The sequence below is a fragment of the Humulus lupulus genome, chromosome 7 (assembly GCF_963169125.1).
Source record: "Humulus lupulus chromosome 7, drHumLupu1.1, whole genome shotgun sequence".
NCBI classification, from domain to species: domain Eukaryota; kingdom Viridiplantae; phylum Streptophyta; class Magnoliopsida; order Rosales; family Cannabaceae; genus Humulus; species Humulus lupulus.
The window spans coordinates 184048712-184059582 of NC_084799.1; positions in this window are offsets into that span (position 1 = coordinate 184048712).

Sequence of the window (10871 nt, forward strand, 5' to 3'; positions counted from 1 at the left end):
ACACGGGATCCCAAAAATCAAATTTCGAGACTGATACACATGAAAACAAGAAAGATACAAAACAGCCGACCTAAGCGACAAAACCATTAAATCCTAGCTCTCCCAAAAGAAGTCTCGATCATGGTGGCCGAGCACGATGCCTATGTGCATGCTGGCCCCGAAGCTGTCCAACTCATTGCTGGTCCAGCTTCTCCTTGCTCTTATCTGCACCATGTAGTACCCGTGAGCCATGATCCAGCAAGCAAACTCAATCAAACATACAGACAATCAACAAATTACAACTATAAACAATTTTCTTAGTAATTATAAAACACGTTCAACAATATTTAATTTATTTATGCGACCATAGGGCCACCCAAGTGTGTACCGTACTTGTTTCATTCAGACAATTATAGAGCTGGATAGGCATAACTCATGCTCTAGTCTCTTTACAAGCAGCCACAGGGACGTACTAGTGTGTACCACACTTCGGTGAAATAGTCTACTTTGACAATGTTTTTCTTCGGCTTGCGTCCAATCAAATTGATCTCCCATACTAGAAAAGGCCATGAACTCATCTTTATTGTGAACTCGCTTGGGGTAGCTCATAGGTAGTTGGCGAAGCGCTAAGATTAATCACATTTTTTGTCAAATTGGGTCACATATTAATCCATGGTAGGCCAATAGAAGTCTTGTTGTAGAGTTTCTTTTGTTAGCAATTGCCCCTGCGTGGTTGCCACATTTTCCCTTGTGTATCTCCAACAATATTATTTCTCCACATGTTGCTTCCAGACACAAAGGTATGGTAAACTCTCTTTTATATAGCTTCTTATATACTAGCACATATATGGTGGCTTGGTACATAAGCTTTCTCGCTTATCTTTTTTCCTGTTACAACTCTCATTGCAACAAGTAGCTTTTGATTGCCATTATCTAGGGATGGTTCCCATCCATCACCATTGTCGTGGCCTCTTTAATGCTTCACATAGTTAGGATTCCATAAGGATTGATTTGAGCATCTCCTAGTCATGATTTAAAGCCAATATGGCAAGGGCATCTAGAATGATGTTTTCTCCCTTATGGCTTGGTAATGTTGTATTTGCCTAACCTACCTAAGTGTTCCTTCAAATTTCCTAGGTAAGCCTCCATCTTTGTCCCATGAGCTTGGTACCTACCTTTGACCTAATACACCATGAGCTGCCAGTTGCTAAATATTTTAAGGTTCCTCCCAACTCTTTTGCGAGTCTTAGTTCTGCGAGCATGGCTTTATACTTCACTTTGTTATTCAACGCCTTGAAACCAAACCTTAGAGCACATTAAGCTTTTTTTTCCTTCTAAGTTAATCAATACTAACCCCATGCTTGAATTTTTTTCGTTTGACGCCCCATCTAAGTATATGTTCCAACTAGCCTTCCTCGGAATCATCTCGTTTGATTACCCCACAAATTCTACTACAAAATTAATGAGCACTTGACCCTTAATGGTTGTCTGAGGAACATAAGCGATGTTAAACTTGCTCAAGTCAATGGACAATTTTAGCATGCGTCTAAAGGTTTTTGGTTTACTAGAATGAGTGATTTTTTAGGACTTCGATGTTGCAGGCATGAAACTAAGGCCTAAGCTTCCTTGAAGACTAGTGTGTTTTCTAGTTTCTCCATCTTGGGGTATCTATCTTCCGCCACCGTGAGACCCCACTAATGTAATTGATAACTCTATTAAAATAGAGTTATTTATCTTTAATTGTGTCTTAAATTGGTGTTTTTCTCAAGCTTTTTTATTTTATTTTAGTAACTTTAAATTAGTTTTTTAAATATTTATCATAGTATTTTTATATTAATTTTTATATTTTTTAATTAAATTTATCTTGTTTCCTATTATGTAATTAATTTTGTCTTAACTTTGTGTGCTTTAATATTTGTAAGGGGTTAAATACAAATTGTAGAGTTAAAATGGGTCAAAATGAAAGAAAATTATAGCAGCCATTTGTTTTAATGTGGTGGTACGTGCCTCATTAGAATTTTCATGCACTTTTACCCTCAACAAATCAAAATGTGTCACATTGCAACTTGTTTTTAGCTTTGTTTCAAGTCAAACCACATGTTGCCACATGTTCAGGTTTTGTATAACTCATCACATGTGCAATCTCTCTTTACCTATTTGATTATTTCGTAAATATTATAAACAATATATTATTAGTTTATTTTCATAAAATATCACTATTTCTTATAAATAATAATGAAACTCAATTATATTATTTCTAATAAAGTTTGGGAATTTTTGGAGTTATAGTGTTCAAATTATAAATTTCTAAACTTGTTTACTTAGAACCTAAAATTTAGAAAGTTTACACAAAGGAAAAAAAATGGGAATTTGCCCAATGAGTCCTCTTTCTCTTCTAAGAGGGCTCAACTTTTTCTTTCCTACGAGCTTGAGGCACAATGGGTGCTCCAACTCCAACTGAGTTCATAAGTGACACGCTAGCTGGCGGATCTTTCACCATGTCAATGGGGTGTTGGGTAGGCACGCCCATTGGTGGAGCAAGTGGCACTGTGGCTGGGTGTGTGGATTGCACAATAGTTGGATACTTAGGTAGTACATCTCCATGAGAGCCTACTTGTAGCCCTTGAGCCGCCAAAGTTGCCCTCATGGCGTTAACTACCTCTTGTAAGGCAACGATATTCCCCTCGTAGTCCTCTATTTTCTCCTGTTGGGAGGCTATTTGGCCCTTGAGGGCCACCACTTCTAGTGGCTCCTCCGTGTAAAATGAATGAGAGTATCTGCTCTCACAGTAGTCTCCTCTGCCCTCACCATCATATCCATCATCTTTGTCGTAGCCATCGTCATGGGCAACCTCTTGGTTAACTGGTGGAGGTGGTCGACTGGGCTCTCCTCCCTCAGAGACGATGAGAGGTTGGAATTTCTCAGTGGCATTCCGTCTGGTATTCACCATGCCTAAATCTTCGAAGCTTTCTTCAAGATTTTAATGAAAGCACCAAAATGTTGACTGTCTTTTTCACTATCATCTAATTAAATAAAAGCTTAAAGAAAATGTAAGAAGAATACGAGGATTTTATGTGGTTTAGATTATTAATTAACCATAGTCTATGAGTCACTTGTATTAGGATTTATGAAGTTTGAGGGTTTCAAACTTCAATGGAGTTCAGGCAGCGTTTTAGCAATTCTCTGAATACAATAGTCTGGAATCAATCCATAATCATTTACAAAGTGTGCCCTAGCCTTATTTATAGATGGTGGAGGACAATTAACTCCCTCAATGGGGATTTAATACAAAAATTCTCCCTTAATAGGATCTTAACAACTAATAAATACACATTCCCATAGTTAAGGAACTGGTGGGCCAAGGCGTATCTCACGGGGCCCATTTACAAGTTTACAACCCACAACTTTTTGGGGTAACACGTCTGTGACAATGTCAGAGGGTAGCTGCACATTTTTCCATGTTATACGGCATCGTGAGACATCCTACTTGTCGCTTGTACAGACTCGACACCACAACTTGGGTAACAATAACATGTTAGAAAGCTACTTGTGGTCCAAGGTCACTACGCTTGACACCTATCACTACATTCCAGGCCCCGAGGATGGTTCTTTGTTTGCCCCAAAATCCCTAATGAGGTTTAATGGTTGGATTAGTAGGTCGAGAGGGCCATAATTGATTTATTATGACATTAAATGATTATGTGCATGATTATGTGAGTTATATTATTATATGATGCTAAATGCATTCATGTGGGTCGACATTTCCTTATAAGGGCATTTTGGTAATTTGGCCCGTTAAGGGCATATTTGTATATTTTGGTGCATGTTTGTCATTTTTGGATGAGATCCCATTATTATGTTTATATGTTCGAGCTATTCGACATGAGACCATCTTAGGATGCAAGTTAGCAGTTTTGTCATAACAGGGTCAATTATTGGGATATTGGATAATGAGAATGATTATTTGATGATATATTGGGAGTTAGTGAGATTAGGAGGGAATTCTGAGAGTTTTGACTATTTTGCCCCCGGTGATGTTTTTGGGACCCCGAGCATTAGGATTTACTTGAGATTACTTAAGCTTGAAGTAACATGTCAGAAGGAAAAACTACATTCAAACACCTTTTCTCTTTTTCCCGTTATTCCTTTTGACCGTTCATCGCATTTTTGAAGGAAACTTGAGTTTTAGGACTTGGAATCAAGCGAGGATCGTGGCATAGCAATTCTAGAAAAGATTAGAAGCTTTTTAACCAAATGATTTAGCTCAAAACAACTTAATCAAAGGTAATCCAAGCTTTAAGTTTTGAGTTTTTTAGTTTCTAAGCACTGATTTGGATTTTATGTGTTGATGAGTTTTTGATTTGTTTGAGCCTCGGGATTTGATGATTTTTTATCACTGAGATGTTTGGGAGCTTTGATTTTTGGATTTTGAGATGTTTGAGTAGGTTTTCAGAAGGGTTTAAAAGAGGGAAAATGAGGTTTTGGCTGGGTTTCCAGGTGGGGCCGCGGCCCTGTTCTTGGGCTCCGCGACCCAAGCTTAGTGTAGGTGAGCGGTAGTGCTGAAGGGCCATGGGGCTGCGGTGCTTGGGAGGCTGGCCGCGGCGCTTGGTGCAGGGGCTTGAGGCTGGCGCCTCTGTGTAGGCTGGGGGCCGCGACGCAGGTCTTGGTCCGGGAAACTTTTATTACTCAATTTATTGATGGAATTCCATGCTTAATTATGACTAGGTAATCGCTAAGGGATCAAAGGACCGATCGTTCTCAAGGGTCATTTTTTTATTATTCACGCTCGAATCAGAGGTAAGAAAAATGCACCCCATATGTGACATGCATGGTTATTATTGAGGTATGTTGAGTGTTTAAATGTGGACATTGATTGCATATCAAATGCTTATCAATATTGCTTACTTGTGAATGGCACTAACTTATTAGTCAAAATCAGCAATGGTATCAGTAGTAACTATGAAGATGTGACTTACTAGTCAAGTTCGGGAATAGTACTGAGCACTGGTCGTATGGTATTGGCATAAGAGTCAAGAACGATTTTAGCGTGTTTAACGCAAGCTGATAAAGATTAGATCTAATCGACATGAGCATTAATGTCGGACCGACCCCAAGTTCGATGAAAACTAAAAGCTTGTCCAGTTCCATGACTAGTCACTCAGAGCAGGGGCCAGAAGGCCCAGGTGACTGCATCATCATATGGCTAAGGGTACGGAACCCACACTAGTGACTCCATGGTCACTCATTTGGTTTACATAAGTGACTCGCTCATCAATCACTCATCTGGTTTAAGCTAGTGACTCGGTCACTCATTTGGGAAGGGTGCGGAACCCACTTTAGTAACTTACACATCTGTTACTCATCTGTTTAGGGCTATAAGTCCTGTATGATTATCATGATCATCATTTGATAATATATACATGCAGAAAGACATGAATATGAGACAAAGACGTTGGCAGGAGTTAGTAACAGATTATGATTGTGAGATTTTGTATCATCCAGGAAAGGCCAACGTGGTAGCTGATGCTTTAAGCCGGAAGGGTCCAGGACAGATTTATAGTGCGAGGTTGATAGCTAGAGAGTTAGCAGATATTATGACCAGAGCTGGTATAGAGTTGCTGGTGGGCCAATTGGCCAATAATACGCTACAGTCTACACTGTTGGAAAGAATCAAGGAAGGTCAATTGGGTGATCCACAACTGATCAAGATCAGAGAGGATGTTTTGGCTGTAGTATCCAGAGATTATACAGTTTCTAATTTGGACTTGTTGAGGTACAAGGGTCGGATATGTGTTCTGATAGACATTGTTATGAGGCGAAAGATTTTGGATGAATCTCATACTACACCTTACTCTTTGCATCCAAGCACCACAAAGATGTATCAGGATGTGAGATCGTTGTATTGGTGGCCCGGGATGAAGAAGGATGTAGTGGAATATGTAGCTAAGTGCTTGACGTGTCAACAGGTCAAGGCTGAGCATCAGAGGCCGGCAGGGTTGTTGCAGCCTCTGGATATCCCAGAGTAGAAATAGGAGGACAACACGATTGATTTCGTGGTGGGGTTACCCAAAAATATTGGTCAACATGATTCTATTTGGGTTATTGTGGATCGCTACACCAAGTCAGCTCACTTCTTGTTAGTGAGGACTACATATACAGTTGACCAGTATGGAGATCTCTATGTGAGAGAGATCGTGCGCCTCCATGGACCACCAAGGTCGATCGTGTTATATCGAGACCCCACTTTTACTTCCAAGTTCTGGGGGATTTTACAGAAGGCCATGGGAACACAGTTGAAGTTCAGTACTGCTTATCATCCTCAGACAGATGGGCAATCTGAAAGGATGATTCAGATATTAGAGGACATGTTGCGAGGATGTGTGCTGGACTTTGGTGGATCCTGGAGTAAGTATCTACCTTTAATAGAGTTTTCCTACAATAATAGTTATCAGTCTACCATTGGTGTTGCACCTTATGAGATGCTGTATGGTCGGAAATGCAGATCTCCCATTCATTGGGATGAGACAGGAGAAAGGAGATACTTGGGTCCTGAGGCAGTTCAGAGGACCATTGAGAAGATTAGAGCTCGGATGCTTGCTTCTCAGAGTAGATAGAAAAGTTATGCAAATCCCAAGCTCAGAAACGTGGAGTTCCAAGTGGAAGACTATGTCTTCCTTAGAGTCTCGCCATGGAAAGAGGTGAAAGATTTGGAAAGAAGACCAAGCTGAGCCCTAGATTTGAAGGTCCATTTGAGATCCTGGAAAGGATTGGTCAGGTGGCTTACAGGTTGGTCTTACCACCGGCATTGTCAGCCGTGCATAACGAATTTCATGTTTCAGCTCTTCGGAGGTATGTATCAGATGTAACTCGTGTTTTGAGCTATGAAGATTTGGAGCTTGAGGCAAATCTCTCCTATGAGGAACAGCCAGTTCAGATACTTGACAAAAAGGACAAGGTCCTCAAGAATAAGATGATACCTTTGGTTAAGGTATTGTGGAGGAACAACAAGGGCAAGGAAACGAATGGGAGTTGGAGTTAGATATGTAGAATCAGTATCCCAAGCTGTTCAGGTAAATTTCGAAGACGAAATTTCTGTAAGGAGGGGATAGATGTAATGCCCCAAAATCCCTAATGAGGTTTAATGGTTGGATTAGTAGGCCGAGAGGGCCATAATTGATTTATTATGACATTAAATGATTATGTGCATGATTATGTGAGTTATATTATTATATGATGTTAAATGCATGCATGTGGGTCGACATTTCATTATAAGGGCATTTTGGTAATTTGGCCCGTTGAGGGCATATTTGTATATTTTGGTGCATGTTTGTCATTTTTGGATGAGATCCCATTATTATGTTTATATGTTCGAGCTATTCGATATGAGACCATCTTAGGATGCAAGTTAGCGGTTTTGTCATAACAGGGTCAATTATTGGGATATTGGATAATGAGAATTATTATTTAATGATATTGTTGGGGTTTTATGCCCTAATTAAAACTCAAATTCTTTGTAATCTCATTTTATTATCAATAAAAGAATAGAAATCATTTTTTGACTTGGTTAATCACTTTGCTCACATGTTTTATTTTCATGATTATTTGTTTAATATAAACTTCTATTAAATCCCGAGCATATAGCTAATCTTATTTATAGTGACGTAATCACAGTGAAATATAAATATGAGTATATGTTCAAAATAAGTTAGTCCTAAGATTAGTCAGTGCACCGGATTTACACTGACTTGCCAATTTACGATATGATCTACTTACACATTACAGTGTTATGTTCTTTCCAGAATATTAGCAAAGTAGATAAGATCGGATGTATTTGTTACATCGGACTGGACCGATATTGACAGTTGACAAGATAAGTAAACATACCGCTATTATCTATTCTAGTCATATCATATAGTTGACCATAGGTCAATTCAATCTCAATTCTGAGTGGTTAGTATTCTAACTGATTGTATCATTTGAGTTCTTTGACTTGTTCGTTACCAGCTTAACCTACGGACTAGCCCGTACTTACATCTTGGGAACTCGGTAGTATAATTAAGTGAGAGTGTTAATCATAGATATGAACATCTATAGCTTCTGATGAAGAAGTGAAACGATGGTTTCCTTTTAGTTTGGTTCAAGGTGATAAATGATAGAGATCTCATTTCAGTAATTAAATTAGTATACTGAAATATCATTTACAAGGAACTAAGTGTTTTAAGGATAAAATACAATGAGAGGTAAAACGGTATTTTAGTCCTATCTCATTGTAGATCATCTATAGAAGATTGAGTGACAATTATGGTTGTAACAATGGATAATTAATAGCGTATCTATATTTGTTATAGAGCGTTCTATGAATTCAAGAGTGCAATTCCGAGTCTATAGTGGAGTCACGAGGAATTAATAAGTTAGTAAATTTATTTGTTAGATTCATGATAGCTTATTGGAGCTTGGTTTCATAGGCCCATGGTCCCCATTGTACCTTGGATAAAATCATCTAGATATTCTCAATTAATTGATTTAATCATCAATTAGAATTATCAAAGTTGACCAGGTCAATTTTGGATAGTTTCACAGAGTTGTGTAATTTTGAGAAGAAAAGAGAGATTATGGCAGATTTATTAATTAAGATAAATTGGTATCTAAATTTATAAATAAGTTTAAATCAAGGTTCAAATTATAAATAATTAATTTGATAAAGGATTTAAATAATTATTTAATTAATTAAATCAATAGAAAATAATACAGGCCTTGATTTTAAGTCCAATGGGCTTATAATCAAATGGGAAATTTCACGGGCCTATAGCCCATGATAATTTCGACATAGGGCTTCAAAATTGCTATTATTTATTGATTTTTTAATTAAAGTAAATGGCCTGATTGATTCTATAAAAGGAGTGCTTAGAGAGAAGTCATCAGTTAAGATTTCTGAGAAGTTTGATAAGTCACAAGTCAGATTTTCTGATAGTTTTATATTCTCTCTTAACACAAGTCCTTTTCTAAGCCCCTTTGTTATTTTCTCTTCTTTTCTCTATATCTATCTCATGTGTTGAGAATTTCCCGCACTAGTCTAGGTGGTTCTAAGGATACATTGGAAGATTGTGAAGAGAATAGAAGATCGGTTCAGTTTCTTGATAATACTCTGCGACAGAGAGGATACAAGAGTTAGAGAAACTGAAGGAAGGACTCTTTAATTCCGCTGCGTATACTATAAGTATTCTATTCTTTGTTTCTCTTTGAATTCAATTTTAGAAACATGTTTTAGGCTATCTCGTATTAATTTGTTTAATATTAGATATACATGAAAATAAAAAAAGATCCTGTATAAGCTTTTTCCAACAACTGGTATCAGAGCCTTTGGTAATCTTTATTTTCATGCATGAACATGTTTAAAATTGGATTATTTGATATGTTTGAATAATTGAATGGTTTTCATGTTTTTATGAACATATTGATTTTATGTGAATTTTAGCAATTTTTAGGTTATTTTGTTGTGTGTTTCTATGCTATTAATTTTTATATATGTTTTATTTTGTGTAAAACATGTTAGAAATTAATTAGAAAATGGTTTTGGTTTGAAAAATTGCTCAAAAAAATTTTGAAATTTTTTTTTGCACTGGCTGCCATGCGCGCACGCACACACGCGCGCACACCAGGCAGCCAGCTCTGCCCCCGCGCGCGCATGCGTGCGCATCCTCTGGGCAGCCGCGCGCGTCCCTTGGCCATGCACTCCTGCGTGCGCGCGCACAAGCCCAGACACCAGCAGCTAGTGAACAGTACCAGGTACTGTTCATCATATATTTAAAAAAAAATTGAAAATTAAAGAAAATTAAAATTGTGGAAGTTTATTATTTATAATCAAAACCTAAAATATCTTTTTTTTTTTATCATTTAAATTTTTTTTTAAAATAAGATATTTTCTACAAAGATTCAAATTCAAATTTAAAAGTAGGCTAACAACTTAATTTTAAATATTTTAATATATTATAATATTAGAATTATGATATCAGATATTTAAGATATTTTCATTTAAATTCTTTATTTTTTTTATTAAATCTTTATTGAAAATATAAATATCTATTTATTCTATAGTTTTTAATATTTAAATTATTTGAAATTTGAATATTGTTAGTTAGATATTTTTACGGATATTTGAATTTGTTTAACTATTTTGAGATATTTAAGGATTGTTATAACTATTTATATTTTATTTTATTTTTTAATTGTTAAAATATTAGCTAATAGTTATAACAACATAAAATATTTTTGGAAAATAGTTTAGATATTGATTTTAAAATTTAAAATTGGTTAAATTTTGAAAAATATCATTTTTTTCAGCTAATTAATAAAATATTTTTTTAATAAATGGGATTTAAATTAACTTTGGTTAATTGTTGATAAATCCTATTTAAATTAAATTAATTTTTTTTATCAAATTAACCTAAAACCAAGTTGATTGTTGATAAATGAAATTTAAATTAACTATTGTTAATTGTTGATAAATTTAATTTAAATTGACTTATATTTTTGTAAAAATTTAATTAATTTGAATTTTTTTTTATAAATTCTAGATAATTAATTGTGGTATTTTTGCAAATGAAATAAAATTGTGGTATTTTTGCATAAATTCATAGAATTGCTCATATAATAACATGATTAGGCCCATCCAATTATAACATGTCTGTTTGCACTATATGTGGTATTTTTGCAATTGGGCTTAGATGCATATAGTGGCCCATATGTTTGTTAGATATATGGTATTTTGCCAAATAAAATATTCATAAAATGATAGGTTTTATTTGGGCCCATTAGAAAATGTAAAGTTTAAATTCCTCTCTTATGGGTGATTTCACTTGTGAAGGCCCATTTGCTTTGCATGACTATAATGG